This window comes from Helicoverpa armigera, chromosome 3 (genome assembly GCF_030705265.1).
Source record: "Helicoverpa armigera isolate CAAS_96S chromosome 3, ASM3070526v1, whole genome shotgun sequence".
NCBI lineage: Eukaryota > Metazoa > Arthropoda > Insecta > Lepidoptera > Noctuidae > Helicoverpa > Helicoverpa armigera.
In genome coordinates this window covers 4,425,467-4,443,465 of record NC_087122.1, presented here as the reverse complement: position 1 = coordinate 4,443,465, position 17,999 = coordinate 4,425,467, and the positions used below count along the sequence as shown (strand labels likewise).

Genomic DNA, 17,999 nt, shown 5'->3' with positions numbered 1-17,999 from the left:
TGATCAAGGCTCATATGTACAAACGATTAAACTTCTCTGTATGAGAAGAGGCCTGAGCCCTACAGTGGGACTGTAAAAAGTTTGACGTATAATGTATATGATCGGTGATCTGCCAGTGAGTTCAAGAGGTGCGGCAGAATAGATTGGTGACCTAGTTCAGGTCAAGAGTGTCTGTTGTATGCGGGCGGTTCAATGGTCGTTGTGCTAATACTAGGTGTGCAATAGCAGTAACGTGTTGATAGTATGATGACTCAGATTAAGCTGGCCAGCGAAAATAGTGACTTATGTTGGCTTTTGACACGTAGTTTTGGGCAATTTTTGGCATAAAATTTTATATTGTTTCTTGCTGTAACCCAGATGATGACATTCATAGTATATAAAACTATCGAACTTACAAACAGGAAAGAATTTATCTATAATATAAAAATGAATCGCAAAATGTGTTGGTAAGCGCAATTCTTTTTTTGTTGTGTTTGTTATTGTCAGGAGAAGGTTCTTATGAAAAAAAAAATAGGGTAAAGTAGACAAGTCAGTTCACGGGAGCGAAGCCGCGGGCAAAATCTAGTTGAGAGATAAAAATAAAACAATAAAAAATAAACAACAGTGTTTTAATGCAAATTCATATTGCAGTCAAAAGTTTGGATAGTTTTTCCATCGTCCACTGTCATAGTACAATTTGTTTGCACCGCGGAGCTCATTAACTTCACCGGTTGTGATGACTCTGGATCCTGTCCCCATATATCAGTCACAAAATCAAATCCACCACCCCACTGCGATTGTATCATAACGGTAATGTGGTTGTTTGCAAATCCTCCTATGTATGAAACGAAGCCTCCTGACGAGGGGTCTTTATCCTCGAACGTTACGTAGTTAACCTGAGCACTTGACGGTAATTGAACCTGAACAGTGTGCCGTCTTCGCGAATCCGGTATTGGGTAGGCTGTATTTTCAAAACTGAAACAAAAACATTAATTCTTTTCATAACCAGGGTAAGGGTGTTTAGTACTCCTACAACAGTAACTGTTCAACATACAGCTCTGAATGGTTTAAGGAAAGTTAGGAGTTGTGGTCGATCAATCACTTAAGAATTACACCTTGTAAACATAACTAATCTTAACAGGACTAGGAAACTAGACTGTCTTTTGTTTCCGAAAACCAGAAAGTCTATTCAAAGTAAAATCTGTGTCTGTGAAAGCACTAGTAGGTACCGGGTCCAGTCAGACTGGAAGCCAGCATCGTTGTGTTAAGGCTAGGCAGATGATCACAGCCAGGTACTCACCGAAACATAAGCCAATCTCCCGGTTGCTGTTTACCTACGGATGACGTATGCGATTCCTGATCAGCTACGCTTAGGCAGACTGACAATGCTGCTAGCGTGATGAGAATGAAGCTTTTCATGCTGAAAAACAACGAATTTTTCACTTATTATGAATTCATGGATTTCCCAATTTTTGTTGGAATTTTTTGGTACAGTAGTAATACAACTTTTACTTAAAAATAACAACTACTTATCCATCCATCTTCATCTCCCAAGACTTTTCCCAACTATGTGGGGTCTAACCCGATGCGGCTGAGTACCAGTGTTTTACAAGGAGCGACTGCCCTATCTGATGTCCTCATCCCAGCTACCCGGGCTACCCAGTACCCTTTGGTTACACTGACACCAATAATACTACTAATATAATATAACCTAGAATTACTTACAACATTGGAAGCAAAAGTTTCAAACGCTATGTTAGGACGCTTCAAGAGAACGTTGGTTTCCAGCTTAAACTTTGGCAAAAGTTGCAATAAAAATAAACTAGCATAGAAATACTACATAAATTATATTATTCACAACATTTAATAATTATTATTTGATTATAAATAAAAAGAAACTAAATAAAATAATAAGTCACTTACATTTTTCAATGCGTAGGTATTAAATTGATCCTCTCAATAATCGCTATTGACGTTATCGTACCTGGTCAAAGCATAAATATGAACTAAAACAAGATAAGATAATGAATAGATTAGCCAATATAATCAGTTTCTTCCGTTTTTACGTAAAATATTTTTTAGATAAAGACTTTTTGTGTGTGTACCAAATAGCTTTTACGTCATCATTGTGACTCTGCATTCCGTCAGCGATATAGGTAGCTAAAAACATTTGACATGACGGTTTGAGACATCACCTGAACATATTACCACGTAAGTAATATAAATTAAAGAAAAAAAAAATCCTTTGTAGATATCCCGGTCTTTCATGGATGAGCTACATCATTTTATTGTTTTATTTGTTCCTATTTTGGCTCGAGTGTAAAATACCGAATAATATTCGACGGCTCCTTAAAAATGTTATTTGGTTAACATGGTCAAAAATAACAGGAAAATGAGTACATGTCACAAAATATGCGTTGATGGCATCAATAAATAATAAATGCATACAAAAAACAAGGTGCTAATAAAAAGGTCATAATATTAACATTTCCGTTGCATATGCCCTTGATATTAGAGCATTCAAGATAAATGTTTTGTTTTTAATAAATATAATTATGTAGAACATAAAGCAGCATTAAAATGTACATACCTAAGATTCTGTATAATAATTTATATGAAATTAAAGCTTGTGGTTTCGGAATTCTACTTCCAACTACATAATATAGGGTCCAATGATAGCTTCATTTACAATTGAGCTCTAACCACAAATACAACTGAAAAAAATGTCGTGAATCGCCACAAAATGACTCATAATTGAACGGTAACACTGTATTTGTCGGAGGACATCCACTTGGCTGAACTAGGCCACTCGTTTGCACGTAATTTTAGCACTGAGGCAGATTATCCTCTTCCAGCCAGTTCTATTATCTTGCAAATGCGACAATTGTGCCTGTTATCGTGCAATGACTTGACGTTAGAACAACCGACTTGTTGTTGCACTTTCAATAACTATAGGTCATTCGTAACTCCCTTAGTTTTATTCGGTTCGAAATGTTGTCATGTTTTCCTTTTATTTCTATTATAAGAAACTTACTTAATGCGTAAGTCATACATTTTATGGTATCTACCTACTAATATGTTTTTCAGTACGTTTTCCTTAAGTGAGAATTTTTTAAATTTTTCCATGTGACATATTTGAAGGTGAGCAATATAAGGACTAGGAATTATAATTTCTTGAAATTGTTTAGCATTACTAAAATATTCCAATGTACAAATAATACCTAACTAATGGGGCTAGTTTGTTATGAGCATGAATATTCTTAGAACTATATAAAAAGTCGTAAAGTTAAACTTTTTCCTTATTTGTAGATAGTCAAACTATGTATCTTATCTTGTCCCTAAATCTTGGTAATGTATGCGTACCCTAAATATAATGACGTCATTCAACGTACTTTTTGCAAAAATATGTCTGAATTGACGTCAAGCACGTCAAAACTACCTAAGTAAGGTGTGATTTAAGATAAAGTTATAAAAGTACCTATTTACATTTAAATCGAAAATCTTTTTAAAGAGATTAGTTGTGGTCTCATAGAATAATACCCACTATAAAATAGGCGATTAAATATTTTAAATAATCAATGATAGATCGGTATACTACGTAATGTAATAAAATAGTTCAAAATTGACTGATATACTTAGGTAGGGCATAGATTTTTCGAGTTACAAGTACGTATAATCGATACCTACAGCCAAGATTAACAAACTGAATACTGTATTTAGACAATTTGTTCGAGCAGCGTGTACGTCATTATCGGTTACGCCTTCAAATCGATTAATTCGCGTTGAATTTGTAGTTTAAATAGTTGACAAAAGGATTTTTAAGACTAGCGCAAAAAATATTTCCCTATTATTCTGAAAGAGTTTTTTCTATAGCGTAAGTACTTACATTTCTTTTCATCTTCACATCGGATCTAAAAGTTACCTACGAATAGGGAAATATCTATATTTAGAAATTGGCAGTTCTTTAATTTACTATTTCGAAAAAAATAGTATCATCATACATAATATAAGCTGAATTCTTTATTGATATACTTAGTATTACTTCTACAAATATGAAAAATAAACACTAAGCGCTGATGACGCAAATTGAAATCTTGTATAAAAATGCTGTAGATAACAGATAACATATTAATTTGCGGTGCGCACTTACCATTGCACCATCCACAGAAAATAGAAGGAAATGATAAGCTTAAAAATCTTTATTTCAATCAAGTTTTTAATCCGTCTCACACCGGTCAAATACGTGATTGTTGTAATTTGCGCACATCCATTTATCTTCATACCGATTTATACATTGAGCCCAAATACACTATCTGCCGACTAAAAGTCCGCAGTGCAGTCCAGTAAAGGTACTTTATATTCTGTCATTTTTGTGAGTGTACTACAAAGCATTCGCAAAAGTTGAGGATGTTGGCGAACATTTAGAAAAAGTTCGGGCAGCAAAAGATTGAGTTTAAAATATTTAAAACATGGTTGATAAATTGACTAGCAGAGATATCAAAACTCAAAATTCTCCTAAACAAGTAGCGCGCCAAAATGCGGTGTGGTTACTAGCCCCGCCATTACACGCCTTCTACGAAATGATCACGCATACGTTGCTTGACCTACAAGAAGGCGCCTGCATCTCTGCCCTCCATCATCTTTCGCTCCTCCGTGACCTTAAAGAGTATTGATATTTGACGCAAACTAAAGCAAGTTCCTAATAATAAATGTTAAGTGACGATAACATGACAAAATGTCCTGTTTGCCGTAGCTACGCGCAATAGGAGATAGAAGGCAAAAGTTTTATCTTGTTTGATAACAATTTCTGAGTGATTCATTCTATTAACACAATGCAAAATACCTTTCCACAGGAAATCCTAGTATTCACAAGGAAAATCAAATATTATTTACCAATTAACGGACAATTTTATTTAAGGTTGAAAATTAAGTACTCCGAATTTAATGAACAATTTATTTGACTCCAATATTTAATGAACAAATTCATTACAGTTATAAGTTTTAACAGTTTTTCCGTCGTCCACTGTCATAGTACATTCTATAGACTCTAAAGAGTGCCTTATTTCAGCCCCTGTTGTATCATGTCCCCACAGCTGATAACTAAAATGGAATCCTCCACCTCTCTGAGCCGATACTATAAAGGTTACATAATTAGTTCCAATACCTCCTACGAATGAAATAAAGCCTCCTGTTTCTGGTGCTCGATCGATGAACTTAGCCATATTAACCTTGTAATCAGGATGTAATCGAGTTCGCACAGTTATATGGTTTATTACTAAATTAGGATGTTGGATGGCCCGACTTTCGCCGCTGGAAAAAAAAGAAAAATATACCATTAAATTAGACACCGTTAGACAGGAAGCTGACCATAGTATTGACGGGTAAAGGCTAGAGCATGATGACAGGTACTCACCTTATCATAACCCAATCTCCGGGTTCCAAAACTCCTACGTTTATGGGAAATTGGGCATTCTGTACAACTGCGCCTAGGCAGACTGACAAGGTTGACAACAGTGCGATGACAATGAAGTTCTTCATGCTGAAAAGTCAAGAATTATGATATTATTTGTTATAAAATCTAGTGATTATTATTTTGGTTGTCGGCTTGACTCCTGTTTACAAAGGAAAGTAATACAGTCACTTTTAATTATTTATAACTGGGTCATAAATTACCAGGAAAAAGAAAGAGTAAATTAAATAATAAATAAATAAAATCACTTACATTAGAAATGTGCCTGAGTCCCACTTCAAATCGTTAATAACGTTTTTATCCTGAGACATAATATAAATAGTGCAAATATTCTACAAGATAAGATAATGAACTGATTAACCAATTTTAATCAATATAATCCGTTTTAATCTAAAAACAATCATATGTTTGTAGTAGTTCCTTAATGCATCAGGATACGAGAGCCTACCTTTTATCCGTAAGGTGTTACTCATAACTACATAGTCTATTACGATCACGGTTATCAATTAATCACCAGTGATGATCCACTTACCGGACCCGGCTGTCATTGAACATCCTTGGCAGTCATTACGGGTAGTCAGAAGCCTGTAAGTCTGACACCAGTCTAACCAAGGGGTGTCGGGTGGCCCGGGTAACTGGGTTGAGGAGGTCAGATAGGCAGTCGCTTCTTGTAAAGCACTCGTACTCAGCTGAATCCGGTTAGACTGGAAGCCGACCCCAACATGATTGGGAAAAAGGCACGGAGAATGAATGATGATCCACTTACCGAAACAGAGTTTTCCCTATTTGCCTAAGTAACCAAGTTAAAAAAAATTGGGTCGGTTTTCTGCACGTGAATATGCGGCCTATATTTACTGCGGCATCAACATGTTTCGTTGGAATTAACCGATAGCCTTTTTATAAAAACCAAATTCGTTTTTTTTGTGAAGAGAATTTATTGTTCATTCCATACTACTGCTAAGCTGTGACTACAAACTAAAACATATTTTGAAAATAGGATCGGAGTGAACAATTTATTGACTCCAATAATTTAATAAACAATTTATTTGACTTCAATAAACAATGAACAATTTTATTTGTTTCCAATAATTTATGAACAATTAAACTGCTTCTAAATTATAGCCAGAACCCTTTTGAGACCCAGGGCTATGATACATGGTCTGTCACCTTCACTGTATGGCAACAACTCATAAACTTGATTGTGTCCTTTCCTAGTTTTGAAACGGAATTTATCTATTTATGTTCATGTAAGTATAGAGGAATCATTACTATGTGATTCAATTTGCATTTTATATTGAAGATTGGTGGAGATGATTAAAACTTAGTGCTTGATTTGTAACGAGGTCCAGTAAAGGTACTTTCTATACTGTTATATGATAGTTTTAAAATGAGTAAAATGTTTGAATTGAATTGAAATAAAAAACTTAAATCATGAATGAACAATTTATTTGACTCCAATAATTGATAAACAATCTGTTAACTCCAATAATTATTGAACAATCTGTTGACTTCAGTGAATCATTTCATTGCAGTAATATGTTTGAACGGTTTTTCCATTATCCACTGTCATAGTACATTCTGCAGGCTCTAAGGAGCGCACAGACTGACAACGTTGACAACAGTGCGATGAGAATGAAGCTCTTCATGCTGAAAAGTCACGAATTATGATAATACTTTTTGTAAAATTTGTTGCTTAAAGTTCTCAATTTAGCTTGACTGCTTTTTACAATACAAAGGAAAGTAATACAATAGCTTGTATTTTTTTATAACTACGTCATAAATTATCAGGAAAAGTAAAAAGACAATTAAATAACGCAACGCAATACATACAAACTGAAATAACTTATCTTTTAATAATTAAAATACTATACACAAATATAATCGTTTATGAAAGACCATTAATTAGGCGTCGCTGTCCGCCGGACACATGCCCAGATGACTGGCTGCATTGCCACGTTATATGGTAATGCTAAGTAATTTTTTGTCCAAAGAATAAACCAGCCTTCTGTCGACAAGTCTATTAGCTATGTCCTAGTATAGAAGCCGTGAACTACGGCCCCATGGACCGAGCGTATTTCCAACAATTTTATTATATTCGCACCACTTGGCGGCCTCTGCAGAAGCAGCAGCCACGCCAGCAAAAAATCGAAGACATGTGGTGATCCTTAAGGTATTGTCATAAAGGCATAGTCTCTATGCTGGCTGACGATTGATTTAATAATAATAAAAATTAAATCAATAAAATTACTTACATTGTTAATGTGCAAGATGTCCTCTTGAAACCGTAATAGTCGTTCTCGTGCTGAGACAGTATATAAATAGTGCAAATATACCGCAAGATAAGATACTGAATTGATTAACCAATATTAATCAATATAATCCGTATTTATCTGATGACAATCAGATGTTTGCAATAGAACGCTGGTAGTTTCTTGCCGCATCGGGCTATGAAAAACCTATTATTAACCTATTATTATCATATTAAGTTTTATCTCACCAGATACCAGAACCTTAAAACGTTACTCATAACCATTCTGTCACTGTCACGGTTATCAATTAATCACCAGTGATGATCCACTTACCGACACAAAGTTTTCTCTATATCCCTTAGAAAAAAAGTTACTTTCATTTATATACCTACGTGGAGAGTCTCAATTCGCATGAGATATTTACATTAATTATGGTCGGTTTTCTGCACGTGTGCCTATATAAATATTTAAGCTGTTGATTTGCATCGGTGTCAAATTCAAGGACCTAATATTATCCTAATAATTCTCTACCCAATAATTTATCTAAAAAATTGGTACGTAATCTGTTTTTTATTTAATTACGGAAATCTGTCAGGGTAACCCCCCTTAAATAAAACAGCTTTACTTTCAATTGATTATTTACGTATTGTATGTCAAACTCCTAAAATTTGGAACGGATGCAAATCAACAGCTTGTATATTTTCTGAGGCATCTACATGTTTGGGATTAATCTAGAGCTCTATTTCTATTTATTTTATCTTGTAGATTTATTTGGTAATTTTGGTAACGTAGAACAAAATGGTGGAAACGAAATACGCCTATGTGAACTGTTATAGTCCTTCTAAGCAGCCTACAGTCCACATGTGAATCATTTAAACACTTCTGTACAGATAGTAAAAAAAGGTTATTTTAAGTATCACAAACAAGTCCTAATACAGCTACTAGCTGTATAAAAGTCTAAAACAAATAAACATAACAGCCTTTGGCTTTATAAACGACCAGAGGTGTTCTATTAAAATGCTCTATAACATCGAACAAGTAGGCCGTTAAACAGCGGTTGCCGTATCTCTACCCTCCTATAATGCTCTTTGTCAGAAAGCTGACTAAAGGATAGTTATTAGAGTATTATAAGACCCATAGTCGTATAAAAGTATTACTCTACACTCCTATAAGTCCCTTAGACAGGTGTAATTAATTACAATAATGCAGCTAATACATCACGAGTGAACTGTAGTTAAAGTTCACCTGTGAACTAAATGTGTACTCTTAAATGGAACAAAATGCTACTTGGGTTGGTTCTTTACCCAGTAGGCCACCACGACTTTTGTTAGCCCTCAGTGTTATTTGTTAAAAATATCTAAACAGTTTTATGACTCCAACTGAACTAAATTCGTACAAAAAATGTTGAGTGACGATTACATGGCAAAGTATGAAGTTTAATAGCAATAGGAGATAAAAGAAAAAGGTACTAAGTTTTATCTTAATCGATAATATAACAAATCAGAGTGACTCATTTAATTTAGGTTCAAAGATATGCAAAGTAACACAAAAAGTAAATCCTGGTAAAAAACCAGGAAAATAATATTTTATTTAATAAATAAAGTTGAAAAAATATTTACGTTTTAAAATAAAATACTCCAATAATTAATGAACAATTTATTTGACTCCAATAATTATTGTACAATCTGTTGACTTCAGTGAATCATTTCATTGCAATAATAAGTTTGGACAGTTTTTCCATCATCCACTGTCATAGTACATTCTGAAGGCTCTAGGGAACGCAAACCGTCTGCCCCTGTTATGTCATGTCCCCACAGCTGATAAGTAAAATTGTATCCCCCACCTCTCTGAGACGTAAATACAAAGGTAACAAAATTAGTTCCAATTCCTCCCACGAATGAAATAAAGCCTCCTGTTTCTGGAGCTTGATCGAGGAACTTAACCATATTAACCTTGTATTTAGGATGTAATTGATGTCGCACAGTTACTTGGCTTACAGAATTAGGTTGTGGGTTGCCCCGATTCCCGCCTCTGAAAAAAAAAAACAAAAATATACCATTAAATTAGACACCGTTAGACAGGAAGCTGACCATAATATTGACGGGTGGAGCATGGTGACAGCTAGGTACTCACCTTACCATAACATAATCTCCGGGTTCCAAAACTCCTACGTTTATGGGAAATTGGGCATTCTGTACAACTGCGCCTAGGCAGACTGACAAGGTTGACAACAGTGCGATGACAATGAAGTTCTTCATGCTGAAAAGTCAAGAATTATGATATTATTTGTTATAAAATCTAGTGATTATTATTCTGGTCGTCGGTTTGACTCCTGTTTACAGTACAAAGGAAAGCAACACAGTAATTTTAAATTATTTATAACTGGGTCATAAATGAACAGGAAAAAGAATGAGTGAAAAAAATAATAAATAAAATCACTTACATTATAAATATGCCAGAGTGACCACTTGAAATCGTTATTCACGTTTTTGTTCTGAGACACAGTTTAAATACATAGTGCAAATAGTCTACAAGATAAGATAATTGATTAACCAATTGTAATCAATATAATCCGTATTTATCTAATAACAATCAGATGTTTGTAATAGTTCACATGACGCTGCTAGTTTCTTCGCGCATCAGGATATGAAAAGGCTATCTTTTATCCTTCAAGTGTTACGCATACACCAGTGATGATCCACTTACCGAAACAGAGTTTCTCCTACATCCCTAAATATACAAGTTACCTACCCTCAATTCGTATGGAGACATTTACATTTATGATGATTGGGTCGGTTTTCTGCACGTGTATTTATACCTATATTTACTGCGGCATCAACATGTTTGGAATTAACCGAGAGACTTTTTTCTTGATAAGAGACAACTAATTGTTTATTCCGTACTGTGACTACATTACTGAGTTAACAATTTATTGACTCCAATAATTTAATAAACAATTTATTTGACTTCAATAAATAATGAACTAATTATTTCATTCCAATAATTAACGAACAATTTTATTTCAATAATTTATGAACAATTAAATTGCTTCTCATTAACAGCCAGAGACCTTTTGACTTTGGTTTTGACTTTCACTGTATGGCGTCATGGAAAAAGTTTAACTCTTTTCTTAATCCAAATATACTACGGCAAATTCACCTTAAAAGCTCACTGATTATCGCAAACTCATAAACTTGTCAATTTTTTTATTATATTTTTTATCTATTTATGTCTTTAGATTTTAAATATCTTTGATTAGAATTAGAAATTATGGAGGAATCATTACTATGTGATTCAATTTGTATTTGATATTGAAGATTGGTGATGATAAAAACTAAGTGCTTGATTTGTAACGAGGTCCGGTAAAGGTACTTCCTGTATATAAAAGTTTTAAAATTAATTAATAAAGAGTGTACGTACTATAATAACCGCGTAATACTTGGAGATGTTTGCGAAAATTCGAGAAAAGTTCACACGGGATTTGTTATAGTCTCCTGGATTCAGTTGTCCAGAAGAAACTTTTGCTACCATGCGTTACTATAGTGCCTCAAAGTTCAGCATGCCTACTGGTGAATTTGCAGCCTTAGAGAACCCACACAAACAAAGGGTCACAAACCACTATGAAAATGAATGGCGCACATAACAACGATTAGGTTCTTAGCCGGTATCATGACAGAGTATGGTTAGAACTGATAACTACACCCAACAACTGATTTGTATCCATATTCTGACAAATAAATATTTCTTTCTTTCTTTCAGACTGACAAAAATCAATGATTTAATTCTCAACTGTCGCATCGGGCCAACCGTCAGGCTGCTGTTTAATCTGCGGAGTGCGGGTGGTAACAGATTTATACAAAAATACATTAATTTAAATGGGGAAAACATTTACCTAAGTGTTATTTCTTAAAAATACCTAAAAATGTAGATGACTCATACTGAACTAAATTCGTACTAAACATTTTGAGTGACGAATACGTGACAAAATATAAAGTTTTCCATTGCTACGCGCAAAAGGTGATGGAAGGAAAAGCTACTGAGTTTTATCTTATTTGATAACAGGGTCTGAGTAATTTATTTTATTTAGGTACACGGATATGCCAACTCACTTACAAGAAATCCTGATAATTACCAGGAAAATAATACTTTCTTAACTTACGTAGAATAAATATTTAAGGCTTAAAATAAAATACTTCAATAATGAATGAATAATTTATTTGACTCCAATAATGAATGAACAATCTATTGACTCCAGTGAACCATTTCATTGCAGTAATATGTTTGAACAGTTTTTCCATTATCCACTGTCATAATACATTCTGTAGGCTCTAAGGAGCGCACAGCGCCTGTCCCTGCAGTCAAGTCCTCTCCCCACAGCTGAGAAGTAATATGGAATCCATCATGGGGCTGAGATGTTACTATAAAGCTGACTTCGTTCGTTCCAACCCCTCCTATGTTTGAAATTACAGCTCCTTGGGCTGGATTTCTATCGATGAGCCTCAGCATATTGACCCGGTATCTAGGATCCAATCGAGTTCGCACAGTTATTGAGGTTATATAATTCTCCAGTGGGTTGGCCCGAGTTTCTGCTCTGGAAGAAAACGAAAATAGACAAATAAATCTGTAGAAATTTCAAGACAATAAAATCAGAAATATAAGAAAGAAAAGAAAAGAAAGAAAATAAGTTTTATTGCGCAAAATATAAGACGCATAAATGCCCTTAACAAAATCAGCATAACATAAATAAAAAGATAAAAAGAACATAAAACGGACGATGGGCGTTTTGGTACCCTGTCCAACGGTGTTGATTCTAGTACCATTGCGTAGGTCTTGGCAAGGCAAAAAATGTTTACTATGACGACTAGTCCCAAATCCTTGTCCATTTCGCGTGACATCGACTAATAGAATGCGTAATGTACATAAATCATCAACGTAGATGTAGTTCTTAAATCCAACTGTATTGAATAAAAACTGGTAAAAAAACAAAAAAAAAAAAACAGGAATTTGGCCTTCTTAGAATGTTTGCCTACCGACTGCTTTAAAAAAAGACTGAGCAATCCTTTGCAGTTCACGCAGTACTAGCTTATGTATTTGATGAAAGTCTTTCAGTATTTACAATCAATTAATGTTTAATGATTATCGTGTTTTAATAACAGGTTTTTTTTTAATTTCATATAATGTGTAGGTACCTGGAAGCCAGAATGTTTAAAGATAGTACCTATGTAAAATGATTAGTTGTGTTTTCAGAAAATATTTAGTTATCATTCGACTTAACAGTCGACAACAATCACTGGCCATAATTTTATGATAAAACGATATAGTCTGGTTTGAACCACATTAAAGCTTCCTATAGAAGGCAAGATCTCAGTTTAGATTTTATTTGAAGGAAAAAAGAGGAATGCACTTTCTATAATTCATTACGAGAAACTTACTGTCAATTCTGAAATAGCATGTCCTGATCAAGACAACCACTGTTCCGGTTTTTATTCAGTGTATTTTTCAGACTTTTTATTTTAGGCTGAGAATGTATATAGTCCCGGTACGGAATGCATTAGCTGGAACACCTCAAAATCTCAAAATTCTGCTCGGATATGTGACATTGGTAAAGTAGTACTGGGAGTCTGTAGCCCAGTTAAATACTATTGGGAGGCGTCCGGGTGTCACCACTGTGCGGATAGCCCCGAGGACACGGTGGACCACACAGTCCAGGAGTGCCCTGCGTGGGAAGGGCACCGCCGGGTCCTCGTCGAGGCTTTAGGCGGCGGCGACCTTTCGCGTCCGGCCCTGGTTCAGGCCATGGTCCGGGGCGAGAGAGAATGGGATGCCGTCGCCTCCTTCTGCGAAGCGGTCATGCTCGAGAAGGAGGAGGCGGAACGCTAGAGAGTGCGCACCTCTCATCCCGGCCGCCGCGCTGGACCAGGTAGACACCACGGGCGCCGGGTGTCGCATGATGACTCCCGGCCACCGTAGGCGTGGGTCTGTGGGCGGTGAGTTCGGGTGGCTCATCGTTCCTCTGTCTACTTAGACGACAGACCCGTGTCGACGGCGCGCGTTGTTCCACGCGCTCCTCAAAGAGATGTCAGCAACCCCAGAGGGGCCCAGTAGGGCCAAGGCCTATAGACACCGCGCTGGGCAAGCGTGGGTGAGCGTCTTAGACGGAATTTCATTTATTTATGTATTTTTGTCTCCATTATGCTTCGGATATGGATCAGGAACGTGTATGCACTCCTTCAAGTCGTAAAAACGATGTTTTGCCGAACGTTCAAATAAATTGACAAAATAAAGGACTCGAAGTGAAGATTGTCACAAATATTTTGAACACAATGGAAAATCATCACAACTGTGTAATGTTTCGCCGAGGTCTATATCGTATCGTAATTTTTGATAACGATAATATTTAACTATAAAATGATCTTCTGATGGAAAATCCGTGGTAAACTAGTCTTAACCAGTTTTAGGGAGACATATTGTTCTTTAGATATGTTTGTTATAATATGTTTCTTTTTCTTGTCGTGTGTTGTATTATTAACATCCACCATATTAGCAGCTAGCATCAGTCTTATCATTAAGGTTGTAAAGTCAGGAGACGATGTTAACATATGTAGTACATAGGACGACTCAGTATTGCTCCTCAAGAGGTGCTGAGAAAATGACTTTTGTCAAATCAGATGACGATTGTGTTTCCGTAGTTAGCCTCCACAAACTATTACAATCTTTACATTATAATAAAGTGTATCTCAAACAATGTAAGATGTCTAATAACTGAGTTAAAAATTATTACATTGACGACATAAGTATGCCTCTTAATGAATTTGCATATATGGATGACATACTTGTATGTCGCTTCAGTTTTTATCGTTACTCGGATCGGACAGCTAATTGAGGCAAGCCCCATAGTTTTTAATGATATATCACACGTTACTGTTGGAGCGGGTACCAAATCCCATACAAAGTGCCCATTGTCCTTTAAGGGAAAATATGCGTAATAAAGCGCGCAATACGGCCCTCTCTCTAACTATAAAGCACTGTTGCAAAACTGTTGAACACACGTCTGTCTTGTTCCACACAAAATTACAAGTTACAGTTGATCAAAACTTTGTAGATTTTCGAGCCAGTCTTAACGGATGTTAGAGACAGAACCTGAAGTAACCTCAGCGACGCACTGACGCACTGACGTGCGTCGCTGAGGTTACTTCTGCGTTTTCTTTACTATTAGTTAAGAGCCTTCTCAAATCTAGAATATGTAGTAGGTCCAGGTCAAGTTGGACTATAAGCAGACCACAACGAATAAATGCTAAGCACATGAAAACAAGTACTTACTGTACCAAAACCCAATCTCCGGGTTTAGCAACGCCTATGTCTACGGGAATATCGGAACGCTGCACAGCTGCGCCTAGGCAGACTGACAAGGTTGACAGCACTGCGATGAGGATGAAGCTCTTCATGCTGAAAAGTCAATATAATAGTCAATTATGAAATTATTTTTACAAAATCTAGTGATTATTTTGCTGGTTACAACTTGTCTTCTGTATACAGTACAAAGGAAAGTAATATAGTAACTTTTAATTATTTAAAACTGGGTCATAAATTAACAGGAAAAAGAATAAGAAAATTTAATAACGCTATACATACAAAATTAAATTACTTATCTTTGAAAAGTTAAAGTGCTCTACAAAAATAAAAATTAACATGTGTATGTATAAAAGAAGAAGGTTGGACTTCAAATGAACATGACCAAGACACACACAATGACCAACAGCACGAAACGTAGGGTAGGTAGATGGGCAAGCTCTACACTATGTTGACGAGTACATCTACTTGGGCCAGTTAGTCTCTTTCGAAAACAGGTAGGAGAGGGAAATCGATCGCCGCATCGAAAACGCCTGGAAAAGCTACTAGTCCATGAAGAAGTACATGAAAGGGGATCTTCCGCTTTCACTCAAGTGAAAATTAGTCGACATGTGTATCTTGCCCATCCTAACCTACGGTGCACAAACTTGGTCTTTCGCGGAGTGTCAGAAGTCCAAACTCAAGGTTTGCCAAAGAGCAATGGAGCGTAGCATTCTGGGTATCAGACGGACAGACCTCATACGCAATACCGACATACGCTCCAAAACCGGAATTTTCGATGTGGGCCGAAAAGCAGCTCAATCAAAATGGAGCTGCGCTGGGCACGTCAGCAGGATGCATCCTGACAGATGGGCCAACATCGTCACCCAGTGGCTACCACAGGATGGTCATCGCAGGCGGGGTAGGCCCCGAAAGAGATGGCGGGACGACCTGGATCCCTACAACCCTGATTGGTGGGAGGTCTCAAAAGAACGAGAGGTGTGGAGGCAAAATGGGGAGGCCTTTGCCCAGCAGTGGGACAGTACGGGCTAAGAAAAAAAATGTATAAAAGAACATAATGACACTTCGAAGTATTCCTCCGCATTTCTGTTCTCTGGAAACGTGCCCAGAAGACTGGCTGCATTGCCACGTTTCACATCACATCACACATCATCAGCCTATCGCAGTCCACTGCTGGACATAGGCCTCTCCAAGTGCACGCCACTGAGATCGATTTTCGGCTTCTCGCATCCAGCTCCTGCCAGCCGTCTTGCGCAAGTCATCACTCCACCGTGCCTGAGGACGTCCTACACTACGTTTGCCGAGGCGCGGTCTCCACTCTAGAACTGCCACGTTTTAGGTATGTCAATTCTAATTCTTAGTCCGAAGAATAAGCCAGCCTTCTAGTCACGCGAAAAGTCTACGCGATCAGCCACGGAGCCATGGAGATCAGCCAGCAGCTCAGGACATATTATAGTACAGGAGCATTTGCACAGACACAAGTGCACTCACTATTCCTTCACTCTCATAGCCCAATGGGACGGAAAATCCGACACCACAGGAGAGAGATCAGGCACATGACTTCCAGACGATGGGCTGCTTTGTGAGGTTTCTAAAACCCACATAGCGATTTCGGCTCATCCCGATCGGACTGGATACCTCAAGCATAGACCAGATAAAAATAATAAAAAAATAATAAATAAAATCACTTACATTGTTGATGTGCAAGATGTCCTCTCAAAATCGTAATAGACGTTCTCGTCTTGAGACAGAATTTAAATAGTGCAAATATACTGCAAGATAAGATAATGAATTGATTAATCAGTATAATCCGTATTTATCTGATGACAATCAGATGTTTGTAATAGAACACTGGCAGTTTCTTTCCGCTTCAGGATATGAATAGCCTATCTTCATATAAATCTTTTAAGTCAATATATACCTATACCTATTTATTCTACTGATTTATCCTCAAATGTTACTCATACCTACAGAGTCTTACGATCACGGTTATCAATTAATTACCCGTGAAGATCCACTTATCGATAAACTTTTCCCTATATAAACAGTAAACAAGTATAAACAGGACAGTCTTCAATCAGTGTTGCCAGACGTCCCGCTGTTGGCAAATCCCGATATTTAATCTAAATTTCATAAATGTGCAGGAGAGGCTTGGTCCCGCTTTTTAGGGAGAACTCTGTCGTGCGTGTGGCGTGTTCAGAAAGAGAGGTATGTAAGTAAGTATTGAACGTAGAGGCAGATTACTAGTAAAATAGCTGAAAAATTATTTGCGTTCTATTTCTTTCAACTGGGTCCTTATTTTCCTCAACTACTTTTGAAACCTGCAAGCTGACTTATTGGAGAAGTTTTTCAATTTTTGTTTCTTCTTGAGTAACTGATTCGGCCTTTTGTCACAGATTACACTACTTTTGTGCTAATTTGTGGACTACGTAAAGTAGTTCACTAGGGGCACTATGGGCCGTATTCGGCAGAAAAGTCGCCCTTTTTCACTCAAAAAGTTCCAAAATCCCGACTGGACGGAAAAAAGATCTGGCAACGTTGCTGGTTCAGTTCATATGAGACATTCACATTTATGATGATTGGGTAGATTTTCTGCACGTGTACCTATAGGTATTTTCTGGGACATCAACATGTTTGGAATTGACCGATTCCCTTTTTTCTTGATTAGCTCCAAAGTCGGTTGGTTTGTGAGGACAGTTTATTTTGCATTTCATACTATGACTACCTTAGCAAAAAATGGGCCTTAGTTGCCTGAAATAAAGGAATAAATAAATAAAAAAATGGGTATATTTTTCATAAAGCAAAAATCGAAATAAGAAACTACGAAGATTTTGTATGCACACAGGTTGTTTGGTTTTGTATTAATATTTTTTGAGCTCAATCCAATAAACCTTATTCTAGATATAGGTGGATATAATAATTCTATACTGAAAAAAAAAACACGAGTTGGG

The 17,999-nt window shown here is 36.5% G+C and overlaps 5 long non-coding RNA genes across 7 annotated transcripts; all 5 read right to left on the bottom strand.

The window, feature by feature from the left end:
- Positions 1 to 592: 592 nt before the first annotated feature.
- On the bottom strand, positions 593 to 2,586 carry LOC110383825 (uncharacterized). Of its 2 annotated transcripts, XR_010278150.1 has the most exons (4): positions 2,570 to 2,586; positions 1,903 to 1,985; positions 1,280 to 1,399; positions 593 to 954 (listed from the first exon to the last, which is right to left on the bottom strand). It is a non-coding gene; the product is annotated as an uncharacterized LOC110383825 (long non-coding RNA). The 2 variants fall into 2 exon arrangements; XR_010278149.1 differs by lacking the exon at positions 2,570 to 2,586 and having other exon boundaries at positions 1,903 to 2,001.
- A 2,333-nt stretch (positions 2,587 to 4,919) lies between these two features.
- On the bottom strand, positions 4,920 to 5,848 carry LOC126053566 (uncharacterized). The gene is made up of 3 exons (XR_010278139.1): positions 5,702 to 5,848; positions 5,393 to 5,518; positions 4,920 to 5,289 (listed from the first exon to the last, which is right to left on the bottom strand). It is a non-coding gene; the product is annotated as an uncharacterized LOC126053566 (long non-coding RNA).
- Positions 5,849 to 6,878: 1,030 nt separating this feature from the next.
- LOC126053567 (uncharacterized) lies at positions 6,879 to 8,043 on the bottom strand. Its single transcript, XR_010278140.1, has 2 exons — positions 7,702 to 8,043; positions 6,879 to 7,096 (listed from the first exon to the last, which is right to left on the bottom strand). It is a non-coding gene; the product is annotated as an uncharacterized LOC126053567 (long non-coding RNA).
- Positions 8,044 to 9,339: 1,296 nt separating this feature from the next.
- Positions 9,340 to 10,287, bottom strand: LOC110383807 (uncharacterized). Its single transcript, XR_010278138.1, has 3 exons — positions 10,142 to 10,287; positions 9,832 to 9,957; positions 9,340 to 9,729 (listed from the first exon to the last, which is right to left on the bottom strand). It is a non-coding gene; the product is annotated as an uncharacterized LOC110383807 (long non-coding RNA).
- A 1,613-nt stretch (positions 10,288 to 11,900) lies between these two features.
- Positions 11,901 to 17,669, bottom strand: LOC110383859 (uncharacterized). Of its 2 annotated transcripts, XR_010278137.1 has the most exons (4): positions 17,653 to 17,669; positions 16,741 to 16,820; positions 15,019 to 15,144; positions 11,901 to 12,289 (listed from the first exon to the last, which is right to left on the bottom strand). It is a non-coding gene; the product is annotated as an uncharacterized LOC110383859 (long non-coding RNA). The 2 variants fall into 2 exon arrangements; XR_010278136.1 differs by lacking the exon at positions 17,653 to 17,669 and having other exon boundaries at positions 16,741 to 16,836.
- Positions 17,670 to 17,999: the final 330 nt, after the last annotated feature.